This window comes from Bufo gargarizans, chromosome 3, assembly GCF_014858855.1.
Source record: "Bufo gargarizans isolate SCDJY-AF-19 chromosome 3, ASM1485885v1, whole genome shotgun sequence".
NCBI classification, from domain to species: domain Eukaryota; kingdom Metazoa; phylum Chordata; class Amphibia; order Anura; family Bufonidae; genus Bufo; species Bufo gargarizans.
The window spans coordinates 75,987,559-76,001,902 of record NC_058082.1 but is presented as its reverse complement, the minus strand read 5'-3'; positions in this window follow the sequence as shown (position 1 = coordinate 76,001,902).

Sequence of the window (14,344 nt, the reverse complement as noted above, 5' to 3'; positions counted from 1 at the left end):
CTCATGCCAAAGTCCCTCATTCACGGCCATCAGGTCCTCTCCTTCCCTTACCCATTCCTTCCCGTCCTTGGACACATCTGTCCATGGACTTCATTACGGACCTGCCTCGTTCCTCGGGGAAGACTGTGATTCTGGTGGTGGTGGACCGTTTTAGCAAAATGGTGCATTTCATCCCTTTTCCTGGCTTGCCCAATGCTAAGACGCTGGCGCAGGCATTTATTGATCACATTGTCAAATTGCATGGAATTCCTTCAGACATAGTCTCTGATAGGGGCACACAGTTTGTTTCCAGATTCTGGAAGGCTTTCTGTTCACGCTTGGGGGTTCGGTTGTCATTCTCTTCTGCTTTCCACCCGCAGTCGAATGGCCAGACAGAGCGCGTCAATCAGAATCTGGAGACATATCTGCGCTGTTTTGTGGCGGAGAATCAGGAGGATTGGTGTTCTTTTTTGTCCCTTGCTGAGTTTGCTTTAAATAACCCTCGTCAGGAGTCCTCTGATAAGTCACCATTTTTTGGTGCATATGGGTTTCATCCGCAGTTTGGGACATTCTCTGGAGAGGGGTCTTCTGGTTTACCTGATGAGGACAGATTCTCCTCGTCTTTGTCATCTATTTGGCAAAAGATTCAGGATAATCTAAAGAGCATGAGTGAGAGATATAAGCGTGTGGCGGATAAGAGACGTGTGCCTGGTCCGGACCTGAATGTTGGTGATCTGGTGTGGTTGTCTACTAAGAATATCAAATTGAAGGTTCCCTCCTGGAAGTTGGGTCCTAAGTTACAAAATCTTGTCCGTCATCAATCCTGTTGCCTACCGTCTTGATCTTCCTCAGACTTGGAAGATCCATAATGTTTTTCATAAGTCCTTATTAAAACCTTATGTCCAACCCATTGTACCCTCGTCTTTGCCTCCTCCTCCGATTGTGGTTGATGGTAATCTTGAATTTCAGGTCTCTAGGATTGTGGATTCCCGTGTTGTCCGCGGTTCTCTCCAGTACCTCGTTTATTGGGAGGGTTATGTTCCTGAGGAGAGGATGTGGGTCCCAGTGACGGACATTAAGGCCACTCGTCTCATCAGGGCTTTCCATAGGTCCCATCCTGAGAAGGTGGGCTCTGAGTGTCTGGAGTCCACTCGTAGAAGGAGGGATACTGTCACCACCAGACATCTGAGAAGCTCTGACAGATGTCTTTCTGAACCTCCCCCTTGAGCTTTCTTTTGTTTTGCTTTCATTTTCTCATCTCGTTAGCCTCTCTCAGCTGTCATGTAGTTGCACTGATTGCATCCCTTTAAATTCCTTCCCAGACTGCTTCACTTTGCGGTTTATATTCCTTCCTGGAGTGTGTGCATGCTGATCCTACTTCTGAGTCTTCTACAGATAAGTTTTGTTCATTCATTTGTGTTTTTCTGTTTGCTGGATCCCAGGTGACCCTGACTCCCTCCGTATCAAGTGTAGGGAGCCGGTGGCCATGTCCCCTCACTATTATAGGGTGTTCAGGTGTTATACAGTCGAGGTGCGAGGATATGCGATCATCTACCATTGGGATTTTCGCATAGGCTGAGCAGTCAGGGAGAGAGCCAGGTCTGATGCAGGGCTCTCCCTTTTGTTCCTTAGTTTTGGATCCAGTGAGTCGGATATTCATTTTGTGTCTTCTAGTTTCCTGTACACCTTCCGTGACACTTAGAAAGAAAGCACAAATACCCACCCACCCACCCACAGGCCATAGCACTAAATGCGCACCTTTCCAAATTGCTGGCCCTGGAAATGTTTCTATTAGGTTTGTGGACACTGAGGCTTTCCGAAGCCTGATGGCGGCGGCAGTCCCTCGTTACTCAGTCCCCAGCTGCCACTATTTTTCCTGGTGTGCCGTCCCCGCTAGTGATGAGTGGCAGGGGCAATATTCGTATTCGTGATATTTTGCGAATATTTTGGCAAATATTCGCCATATATTTCGAGAATTTGCGAAATCGTGATCTCCAGGCATTATTTCTTTGATTGCAACATTTTCGCATAAAAATTCACACGAACTGGTATTTTATAAAAAATTGAATACTCGCGATTACGAATATATTTTGCGATATTCTAAATATTTGCAAATTCTCAAAGTGCCAATATTTGCGATTAAAATTTTCAATTAGAATATTCGTGATCAACACTACTTACCAGAACAACTGTGTAGGTAGGATCATATTTAAACGTCCACACCACTTAATTCGCGTCCTCACAGATAGACGATATGGGACTTTATTGAACATATGATTTAAAACATTTGTATCCAGGATCCAGGACTGTCTTGGTCTGTATACCTTACTGCATTTTCTCCTATATGCACTTTATTTATCCATCTAGGGCTGGGGTTTATTGATACCCACAGTATGGGGGAGTGATTGCAATTTATATGTACTATTAGTGACAGATCTGTGGATATTATTCCTGTGTGATTTAATGCTGCTATTATATATGTAATCCCAACAAATGTTTTAAATTATATGTTCAATAAAAAATTTATTTTGTGCTATATTTTTGCTGTCCTGATGTTTAGTTGTTTTGGGGTATACATTTTATGTTTTAACGGACAGCACCATACCAGGCGGTTTTTCGCTCTGCGATTTGGGTATAAATAAGGACAGTAAAGGGATAGAGCCCTATCACTAGCAATTCAAATAGGTGCTAGGAAACCTACCCACAAGTGCTCAGGTAAATAGATAATTGTGTCATGATTAACCCTAAGTTCACACCTGAGCGTTTTACAGCGCGTTCCTACGCGCTGTAAAACGCTCAACTAGGAGAAACCAATGCTTCCCTATGGGAATGGTTCTCACCTGGGCGTTTTACAGCGCGTACGATCGCGCTGTAAAACGCCCGACGCTCAAACAAGTTCTTGAGCTTTTGTTGGGGCCTTTGTCGCGCGTTCCCGTACATAGACTTTCGGGAACGCGCGACAATGGGCGTTCGCTTGTCTCTGTATGAGCGATTGCAAACGCCGGTACAATCGCGCATACAGAGCGCTCGTTTCAGAACGCTCAGGTCTGAACCCAGGGTAAGGATTGTGGAAAACAGAGTCCCATATCGTCTATCTGTGAGGACGCGAATTAAGTGGTGTGGACGTTTAAGTATGATCCTACCTACACAGTTGTTTTGGTAAGCAGTGTGTACATTTATGAATAGTGGTTTATCTTATTATTTTAGTGTGTACATATATACACTCACCTAAAGAATTATTAGGAACACCTGTTCTATTTCTCATTAATGCGATTATCTAGTCAACCAATCACATGGCAGTTGCTTCAATGCATGTAGGATTGTGGTCCTGGTCAAGACAATCTCCTGAACTCCAAACTGAATGTCAGAATGGGAAAGAAAGGTGATTTAAGCAATTTTGAGCGTGGCATGGTTGTCGGTGCCAGACGGGCCGGTCTGAGTATTTCACAATCTGCTCAGTTACTGGGATTTTCACGCACAACCATTTCTAGGGTTTACAAAGAATGGTGTGAAAAGGGAAAAACATCCAGTATGCGGCCGTCCTGTGGGCGAAAATGCCTTGTTGATGCTAGAGGTCAGAGGAGAATGGGCCGACTGATTCAAGCTGATAGAAGAGCAACGTTGACTGAAATAACCACTAGTTTCAACCGAGGTATGCAGCAAAGCATTTGTGAAGCCACAACACGCACAACCTTGAGGCGGATGCGCTACAACAGCAGAAGACCCCACCGGGTACCACTCATCTCCACTACACGAGCTCACCAAAATTGGACTGTTGAAGACTGGAAAAATGTTGCCTGGTCTGATGAGTCTCGATTTCTGTTGAGACATTCAAATGGTAGAGTCCGAATTTGGCGTAAACAGAATGAGAACATGTATCCATCATGCCTTGTTACCACTGTGCAGGCTGGTGGTGGTGGTGTAATGGTGTGGGGGATGTTTTCTGGGCACACTTTAGGCCCCTTAGTGCCAATTGGCCACCGTTTAAATGCCACGGGCTACCTGAGCATTGTTTCTGACCATGTCAATCCCTTCATGACCACCATGTACCCATCCTCTGATGGCTACTTCCAGCAGGATAATGCACCATGTCACAAAGCTCGAATCATTTCAAATTGGTTTCTTGAACATGATAATGAGTTCACTGCACTAAAATGGCCCCCACAGTCACCAGATCTCAACCCATTAGACCATCTTTGGGATGTGGTGGAACGGGAGCTTCGTGCCCTGGATGTGCATCCCTCAAATCTCCATCAACTGCAAGATGCTATCCTATCAATATGGGCCGACATTTCTAAAGAATGCTATCAGCACCTTGTTGAATCAATGCCACATAGAATTAAGGCAGTTCTGAAGGCAAAAGGGGGGCCAACACTGTATTAGTATGGTGTTCCTAATAATTCTTTAGGTGAGTGTATATATATATATATATATATATATATATATAGTGTCCCACTAGGTAAATGTGGGCACTACACAAGGGTCAATTGGGCCACGTGGTACTCCTACTCCTTAAGGGACAGTGGCAGTGTATTTAACAGTCCATTTTAATGTATTGCCATATGCTTTTATGTGTATTCTTCCCTGTGATGTGTGTAGCAGACCTATTAGGGTGCAGTTCATCATCCTAGACACTAGAGGGAGATAGGGAGCCCCTAGTATATATATTCAGGCCCAGACAGGGAGGGGTTAGTCTGTGTAGTCAGGAGTCTGTGGAAAGACAGAAGTGAGAGGGCACCTTAGCCAGAGACAAGCTGAGGGCACCCTCCTGACATGCAGCTAGACAGCCCAGGCTTCTAGTTGCCACCAGGAGGCTAGTGAAGGATTCCAGCCTGCCTGAGGATATTGAGCCTGAGTTAGCTCAGAAGATTTAAGGGTTTGACTCCTGGGAGAAACCAGCAGTTCCCACAGAGCAAAGAGCAGAGCAGAAGAATATCCCAGCCAGACAAGTAAGCTGAAGGGCAGAATGATCATTAACCTAAAGCAAGGGATATATACCTGAGGAAGTTTGTTACCAAGGATAAAGCCAGCATTAGGGCATACGGGACTTGGGATTGAGACAGCCAGGAGTTCTGAGGAATAGTGCACAGGATTTCTAAGGAAGAGTGCAGCCTGGTCTGTGAGTGTTGTCTTTACCCTCTGAGTATCTTGCAAAGAACATTGTACCTGCCATTATTCTGTAAGCCTGCTTATAACTGCTGCTGCCAAGTGGAACTAAACTTAAACTGTACAAAGTTAATATTTCCAGTAAAAGGAAGTTTTTGGTTCACAACAACAGCGTGTTCCTCAATTATTAACACTATCAAATCGGTGTGCCACCGTTACAGGCACTGGCATCACGCATCTTAAAGGGACCTTGCCCTAGGCACATTAAACACCTGCAACATCCAGGGCACCTCATCCACCATCAGGCCTGGTCCCTAAATACAGAGAGTGCCCCAGAGGACCCCTGTGTCAGCCTCTCCATCACTGCTGTACGCCTGCCCAGGGTCTCCCTACAAACTGTGAGTATCCCAGAGCAACCCTCGAATGCCTATTAACCGTGACCTCACATCACAATACCCTGCAGGTCTGCGTACTGCATATATATATCTGGACTATAGAAATGGACCATGTGATACGTATGGTTTAAGTGGTGTTGCTTAATTATTATATTGGTGATTTTTTAGACACGTTATTAAAAGCTAAGTTTTACTACTGCCTTTTTAGATGTAGTTTTTTTTGCATATTGCGGTAGGCTTGTAAGAAGGAACCTTGTTCTATGAGAAGAAACAGTTCTTGTGGTGGCTGTATTTAATTGTGTGTTCTTATATATATTGCTGCCAGATACAACAATAGTCCTTAAAAGGACTTTTGTGTCTCTAATCGCACACAATTTACCGCAGGTTGCGCTAAAAATATATATTTCTGCCAGACATAGTAATAGTCCTTAAAAGGACTTTTGGGTCTTTAACACCAACCCTGCCTAACAAAAAAATAAAATTCAATTCCCTACACTATCTGTTCCTTCTACAGCACAGCTCTCCCTGACTAAGTGTCACGGGTAGAGTCACGGGAAAAAAGATAGAGCAGAGGTGCACCCCCTGAGCTGCCACCCGGTCCCCTGGCCTGCCTACTTGCACCACCCGCCCTAGGTGACTGAGCGCAACTGGGTGACAGTCCCTAACCTACTAAGTGCAGGCAGAGAGAAAGAGACAGCAGGGAAGCAGACAGCCTCTGAGAAGTAACACTAAGCGGACAAGAGGTAGAACAAAACGGAAGGCGAGGCGGGGCAACTAGCCAAGGTCAGTCCAGGAGGTCACGTCCGAACAAAGAAAGAGGCAAAGACAAATCCGTAAACAAGCCGAGGTCAAAATCCGAGAGGTAGCGTCAAGGTACAGGGAGCAGGCAGAAGAGGTGTCAGGAAGCAGATCAAGGGTCAATTCCAGAGGTCGCTTAATAACAATAAAGTACACAGCCTATAGGACGAAAATCACAGGCAACCTGTAGCCAGCAGGCCGCCTGTATTCATAGTGGGGAGTGAGGGTCATGTGACGTGGCCAGCGTCACATGACCAACAAACCGACAAGTCGAGCACCGAGTGATCAGCTCGGCGCTCAAGGCAGACTTAGGAGCAAGGAGCCTCCCAGCTAGAAAAGCTGCCCTGGGAACGAGGCTGAACACAGATCCTTGCTCCCGAAGCTAAGCAGCAGGTCTGCGGCTTATGGGAGACCGAGTGCGCCTTCGGCGCCCCGTTACACTAAGACTGGCCGAACCACGTGTCATTCGAGTGCATTATAGCACCCGATGACGCGGCTACGGCATAGCTACGGCATTACAGTGAGTGGCAGTACTGACCTGCACATTTATTGGCTGCGTGCTGAGCATCGCGATGCTTGAGTCGAACGTGTGTTCGGCCGAGCATGCTCGATCAACACTAGTGTTTATGCTTTGTCTGGTACTTGCAGTTCAATCCCAGTCACTTTAATGGGAATGAGCTCTAATACCAGACTGGCCCAGGGGAGGATCATTTTCTCTACCTCAACTAAATATATTTACACACATTTATTGGACTCACAATGACAAAAAAGAATTGGCAACACTTATGAACTGATGCAAGCCTATAGTCCTTTCTGCCACCGCTGTCCTTTAACACAACTGATATGATCATTCAGTAATACAAAAAGTATACATAGAGCCTAAAAGTGGAGGACGACACTACCCAATGGCCGTTTAGTATTGTAGCACAGGCTTATATCTCATCAGCATCCCCTTTTCCTTTGATCTGAAGATAGATCTGTAGAATATCTAGTGAACGATTTTTTTTTTTAAATTGCAACGCAATCTATTTGGAGTCCCTTCAAGTTATTAGAAATTTACATTAGAGCTTCCATTTTTGGCATTTTTTATAGTATATACGTGATATTGTTAAATGTTTCCATTTGCACATCACGGCCATGATTTCTAGTACACATTCCACTTTCTGACTACAAAGATATAGTACAATAATTTACAATGCTGGGAAGCTCTTGGCCTATATATCAAACGTATCACCCGACATTGGCCAACAGAGCCCCCCTCTGGGTTGATATATTGTATACTTATTTTCAGCTAGCTTAGTCCGTTGTGCAAATCAGAAGCATTTCACAAAGAAACATGTCTGTTGTGGGCAGCATGTGAAATAATGGTATTGTATAGAATTCCTAGCAGTTTTTTTTTTTTTGCATCTTATATTCTTGACCTATAAATTTCAAAGAATACCTAGCTCTTCTATAGAATTCATATTTTTGGCTATGTAGCAAATAATAAATAACTGGGGAACTCAACAAATGGAAAACTGTGAAACTCAAATTCTGTAAAAATAGAATGGACAACAGAGATGAGAAAACGAAGAAAGCAGAAAAATTATGTTCCAACATTTTCGCCTTTTATTTATCATGGTTAATGTTTTGTTGCCATCCATATCAGACCGGTGAGGGTCCAACACCCTCACCGATCAGAAAGTCAGCACCGGATCTGCACAGCTCCATCCATTGTGCAGAGGACAGAGCTTGAGACTGCAGGGCTGCTCTCATTGAAATGAATGGGCAGCTGATCAGCGGGGCTGCGGAGTGTTGGACCCCCACCAATCAGGTATTGGTGGTCTGTCCTGAGAAAGTAAAATCCTGGAAAACTCCTTTACAGAGGTTGTCCTAGAATAAATGAATTTTCATGGATGTTCACTAGGGAAAAAAATCATATTTACCTGCTACTGACATATTTGCTGCTCCATCTTCTGATCCGCTTGTTTACTTTCTCCCTGCCATGGACATGATCACCTGTCCACTGCAACCAATGACTGGCTTCAGTGGTGATGTGTCCACGGGAGAAATTTCATCATTGAAGCCAGTGGTTGGCTTCAGCAGAGCAGATGACCATGTCCTTGCCAGAAAGTAAACAAGCCGTAGACTGATGGAGCCAGCATGCAGGACAGGAGCTGCAGGAAAGTATGATTATTTACATATTGGAGGCAAGCTGTGGGTATCTGGGAAAAAAAACTACTTATTCCCAGACAACTCCTTTAAATTTTAAGACTGCAGTTTGGTTGCTTCACACATTGCCTTACTTGCCTAATGCCTATATTTATAAACCAGAAAGACCTCCAGGCAACACATGCTACTGTATGGTAGACGTACACGCAGTATGAATACACCTTTATATTTCAGACATCCCTTATTTTGCTCTCAGGAGTCTTATACAGTTTATCGGTCAATTAACTATTAAATTGGCAACTTAAAAGCTGTTCTACTGTAATTATGTGCAATAAATCCATTCATACAGCAAATGAAACAAGTCCTGAAGCTAAAACGAAAAATCAAGGCCAGAATTAAAGGGACAGTTCATCACGATTTATAAAAAATGATCTGCTTTTTTCCCCCGAAACAATCTCACCCCACCCATTTTTTCTGGTATCACAGCTTATCTCCACTCAAGTGAAAGGGACTGAACATCCATATCTCGAGCAGCCCATGACAATAGGCAGATCCAGTTTCTTAATCCGGACAACTTATTTGAAGCGAATGTATCATCAGAAAATTAAATATTTTTTTAATCATTTTTTATATCTAATATGTTTTTAAAATAATTTCTGATTATGTTATTTTAAAATTTCCATGTAAATATCTATATTTAAATAATAACCATAAAATTCAGCAGTTTTCGCTCTGGCCACTAAGCTTAATAATAAGTGTCACTCCTTGGTCTGTACAAATCACTTTACTGCAGTTATCTGCTTATCTGTCATTCCAATCCAGGATCCACCAGGGACGTTCCTAGGGTCTCAAAATATCCGGGGCTCAAGCCCCAATGAATATGGCCCAGTCCTCTAAGTCACCCCTCCCCCACACACCACATTTTGCTGTACTTGCTATACAGCAGCATATACCTGTCACATCCAGTGCCTCCAGGTGACATCTCCTCTGATATAGAGCTTCTCTGTCATCATCTTCTCCATTTGGTCCATACAACTTTTTTCAGCCATGCCTCGTCTCTGCAGAGCGTGAAACACAGACATCTTAGCTTCCTCACTTTTCTATCATCATCCCCCAACTTGGAGTCCCCACAGTGTTATCCGGCTGCTTGCTGTGCGCCCCAAAACCCCCAAATACTATCCTGAAGAAAAAGGAGTGCCCTCCCCATAGTAATAGTGCTCCTCATAGACAGTCCCACCAATAGTAATACCCTTCTAGAAGGCCCTCAATAGTAATACTGCCCCCTACAGTGCCCCCAACCGTGATTGTGTTCCCCAAGAATGCCACTATTAGTAATACTGCTCCTACAATGCCCCCAACCCTGATGATGCTCCCCAAGAATGCCCCCATTAGTAATACTGCCCCTACAGTGACCCCAACCGTAATAACGCTCCCCAAAAGTGCCCCCTTTAGTTGAAGAGCCCTCCAGTATTAATAATACCCTTACAGAGCCCCCAGTATAAATAAAGCTCTCTACAGTCTACAGACCCCTCAGTAGTAATAAGGCCCCCCCATAGTGCTCTTAGTAGAAATAAGGCGGATCTATAAGTCCCTCCTATAGAGCCCCTAGTAGTAATAGGAACTCCTAATGTCCACTGGATTTATTATGCCCATACAGTGCTCCCACTATTTTTACTGCCCCCTACTGCTATAATGCTCGCCCTGAAGTGCCCCAGTATTTATAATGCCCCCTGCAGTGCCCTCTGTAGTTATATTCCTCCCTCCACCATACAGTCCCATGTAAATAACATCACACCATCTCTCCTGCCCCCTCCAAAATACAGTCCTATTTAAATAACATCACTCACCTCCCTTCAGCCCCTCCAATATGTAGTCCCATGTAAATAACACTATTTCTCTCCCTCCACCATAGAGTCCCATGTAAATAATATCACACCATCTCTCCAGCCCCTCCAAAATACAGTCCCATGTAAATAATATCATCCCCCCACCAGCCACCTTCAACATACAGTCCCATGTAAATAACATTGCCCCCTCAACATTCAGTCCCATTTAAATAACATCACTCCCTCCCTCAGACCCCTGTAAAATTTAGTCCCATGTAAATAACATCACTCCCTCCTACAGCCACCATCAACACACATTCCCATATAAATAATATGACCCCTTCCCCAGCCACCTCCAACACACAATTCCATGTAAATAACATCCCTCCCTTCAGCCCTTACATACAGTCCCAGTTAAATAACCACAATTAAATAACCAGCATTGCTCTGCCTCTCCCTTCACTTACCTCTCCTCATGTAGCAGACATCACCCCAGCTTCTTCCCCTGGGACTTCTCCTCTTCACTGCCTTCCTCTCCTGCACTGGTCACATGATGTTGACATCATCACAGGTCCTTCTCAACCACTGCCTGTTTTACTGGTTACATGACCTGTGATGTCATCACAGGTCCTTCAGCTCTTCAAGTGCATTAGATTGAATTGTATTGCCGTCCTAAGGATGACAATATAGTTGTATCTAGCTGGCAGGCAGGACATTCGGGGCCTGGGACAAAACATCAGGAGCCCAGGCCCCGAATGTTTTAACCTAGCAATGCCCCTGGGATCCACTATTAACAATAAGTGATTATCAAAGCTTCTCTATTTTTTCCTGTGCAATGACCTCTGCACAGGTCGCAGAGCATGCCTAGAAAACTCTCCCATAGAAGTCAACGAGTTCCCCGCCTGACCAATGTGTCTATGGCCCATGAGGCTGCCATAAAGCAATTTCAGTTCAGTCAAGATGGCCGCCCCCACAATCATGTTCAGAAAATAAAATAAAAATATCTATAATCAGAAAATAAAAACAGGTCAGAAAAAGGACATGTGTTACTATCTTGTTTTAACTGGCAGATAAAATGGTGGCACATTATCTTTAAAAGGGAACCTGTCACAATGAGCATGGTGCAGAGCAGATTGATAGTTTTATAAGAAAAGATTGACATTTACTTGATTTTACGTGATTGACAGCCTTCCCTCTATGACAGAGATAGCTGTCAATCACTGATAGGACCGCCTCCAGGATTTCAAAGCTCAGAATGGGCAGGAATTTAAATCTATCAAATACTGAGTTTTACTGAATCATTTCCCACAAAATTAGATGTACATCTCCTCCTGCTCTATAACCTGCTGCCTGAAGAGCACTTCGCATTTTCATGCACTTCATCGGATTCTAGTAGACTGTCCTGGCAGAGGAGCACTGTGCCGGAATTGCCGTATCAGAAATAGCTGGACACTGATTGGGCCCATCAGGATCCCTAATCGCTCCGATTGGATGCTTCAGGTGTCCAGCAAGAATGGTGGCTTTCTGTTGGAGAAAAGAAATGCTGCATGTGTGGATGCAAAAATTCTGGTACTCTACTCCTCTGCCGGGAAAGAGCATGCTAAAACCTAGATACAGACATCTAAGGCAGTGGTGGCGAATAGAGGTGAGCGACAGCACGTGTAAGGCCATAGAGAAAGAAATTCTAGGAAGGCTGGATTATCCATAATGCCATGCATGCAACCAATCAGCAACCAGCCAGCCCTCTGATGTCACAACCCAATAAATAGCCTTAGCAATCATGGATTCTGCCATTTTCCAGTGTACCTTAGTGCAGGGACGTCAGCAGTCGCTAGGGACAGTGCTAGGAAGAATGTCATTGTGCTAAAAAAAAATATTTACAAGTTCAGGGAAAGGTGTAGGGAAAGGATAGGGAGGAATCATTTCACAGCATTTATATTGAACATGATTCAGTAGGAGAGGTTACAGCCTGGGTAATAGGAACAATCCTATTACACCTTGCTGCACTGACTGTGAATATAAATTGCCATTATACAGCTTTTTTATTCCAGCAAACCGTTCTTGTTATTGGGGTGCAAGTGCTGTTTGATACAGCCATTAACAGGGTTTAATACAAGGAAATATTTCTATGTCTTAATTGCCCTTGTGCGGTGCAGTTATATGTTCTAAAGCATTTTTTGGCTTGTATTAGTGGGGAAAAAAGGGCTTATTAGCCGTTGTGTGGTGAAGTGAGAAAATCACAACAAAAATAAGAATACATTTGCCGTTCAGAGATGCACTTATATGTTCCAAAGCTCTTTTTGGCGTGTAATAGTGGCAAAATAAAAAAAAATATTTGCTGTTCAGCGGTGCAGTTATATTTTCTAAAGCCCTTTATTGTGTGTATTGGGGGGGGGGGGGCTTATTAGCTGTTGTGTGGTAAAGTAAGAAAATTACAGACATTTTTGTGGTGTTTTAATTTCCTTTTTATTTATTTATTTGATCTAACAGTATGTCAGACAGAGAAGTGCCAGGCCCTGCACAGGGGAGTGGCAGAGGCCTAAATGTTTCTGGTGCAGGCACAGGTCGCAGCAGAGTAAGGGGGCATGGCAGTAGGGGTCACTTCCAGAGGCCTGAGCTCCCAGTGTCAGCTAGCGGTCGTGTCTTGACCAGCAACCCAGCGATTCTTGAATGGTTGACTCGATCACACCAGTTGCAATTAGTTGTTCCTATGGCGTTTGTCCCTCTGTATAGCTGCGGTATTTCAGCAGAACCGCACACAAATGCTGCACATGCACTATATAGAAATTATATTCTAGGTATATCGCACCCTGCTTCAATCAGATTTTTTGGGGGTCAACTGGTATATCACAAGAGTTGCAATTAGCGGTTCCAATAGCGTTTGTCCCTCTGTATAGCTGCGGTATCTCAGCAAAACTGCACACAAATGCTGCACAATACAAATGCACTATATAGAAATTATATTCTAGGTATATCGCACCCTGCTTCAATCAGATTTTTTGGGGGTCAACTGGTATAACACACAAGTTGCAATTAGCGGTTCCAATAGCGTTTGTCCCTCTGTATAGCTGTGGTATCTCAGCAGAACTGCACACAAATGCTGCACAATACAAATGCACTATATAGAAATTATATTATAGGTATATCACACCCCTGCCTCAATCAGATTTTTTTAGGGGCAACTGGTATAACACACAAGTTGCAATTAGTGGTTCCAATAGCGTTTGTCCCTCTGTATAGCTTCAGTATCGCAGCAGAACCGCACACAACTGCTGCACAATACAAATGCACTATAATATACTTTCTATGTTGGGAAGTATATTTTAGATATATTACACCCCTCCGTATGTCACACCTATCGATAGCACACCTATACCAGTCCTTAAAAGGACTTTTGTGGCCCTATTAGCTAGCGTTTGGTGTCTCTAACAGTCTGTCCCTGCTCCACACAGCAACCTCTCCCTACACTGGCAAAAGACTGAATGTAAAATGGCGGCCAGATCGGGTTTATTTATAGGGTAGGGGTATGTCCATGTGCTGAAACGTCTCAATTGGCTGTCCTGTCCCACCTGATGGATGTGTCATGGGTCAAAGTTCTGCACAATGCAAAGAATATGGAGCTGGCGGAGATCGCCATATGTTCGCTTGTTCGGCGAACAGCGAACGAGCAAAGTTCGCCACGAAACAGCCGCCGGGCGAACTGCAAGACCATCTCTAATCTGCATGTCATACTAACTTACAGTATTATTTCCCTACCACAGCAGACTCCCTATGCGTGTTACTGCAAGGCACAGTATTTTACACCACTATAAAGGCTCTCTGCAGCCAGGAAATAGCAGATTTGCCACAAATAAATTCGGATCAAACTTTTTTTTTCTGAAAAATTCTGCGAACCGGCCGAATCAATTTTTTTTAAAATTTGCTCATCTCTAGTGGTGAACCTATAGCACGGGTGCCAGAGGCGGCACTCAGAGCCCTCTTTGTGGGCACCTGCACCCTGGAAAAAGTCTATGGTGTACCAATATACCTTAGACTTTTCCTGCCCTTCATCAGCACAGGGCGTACTATGCACAGCACAGGCAGCGCACT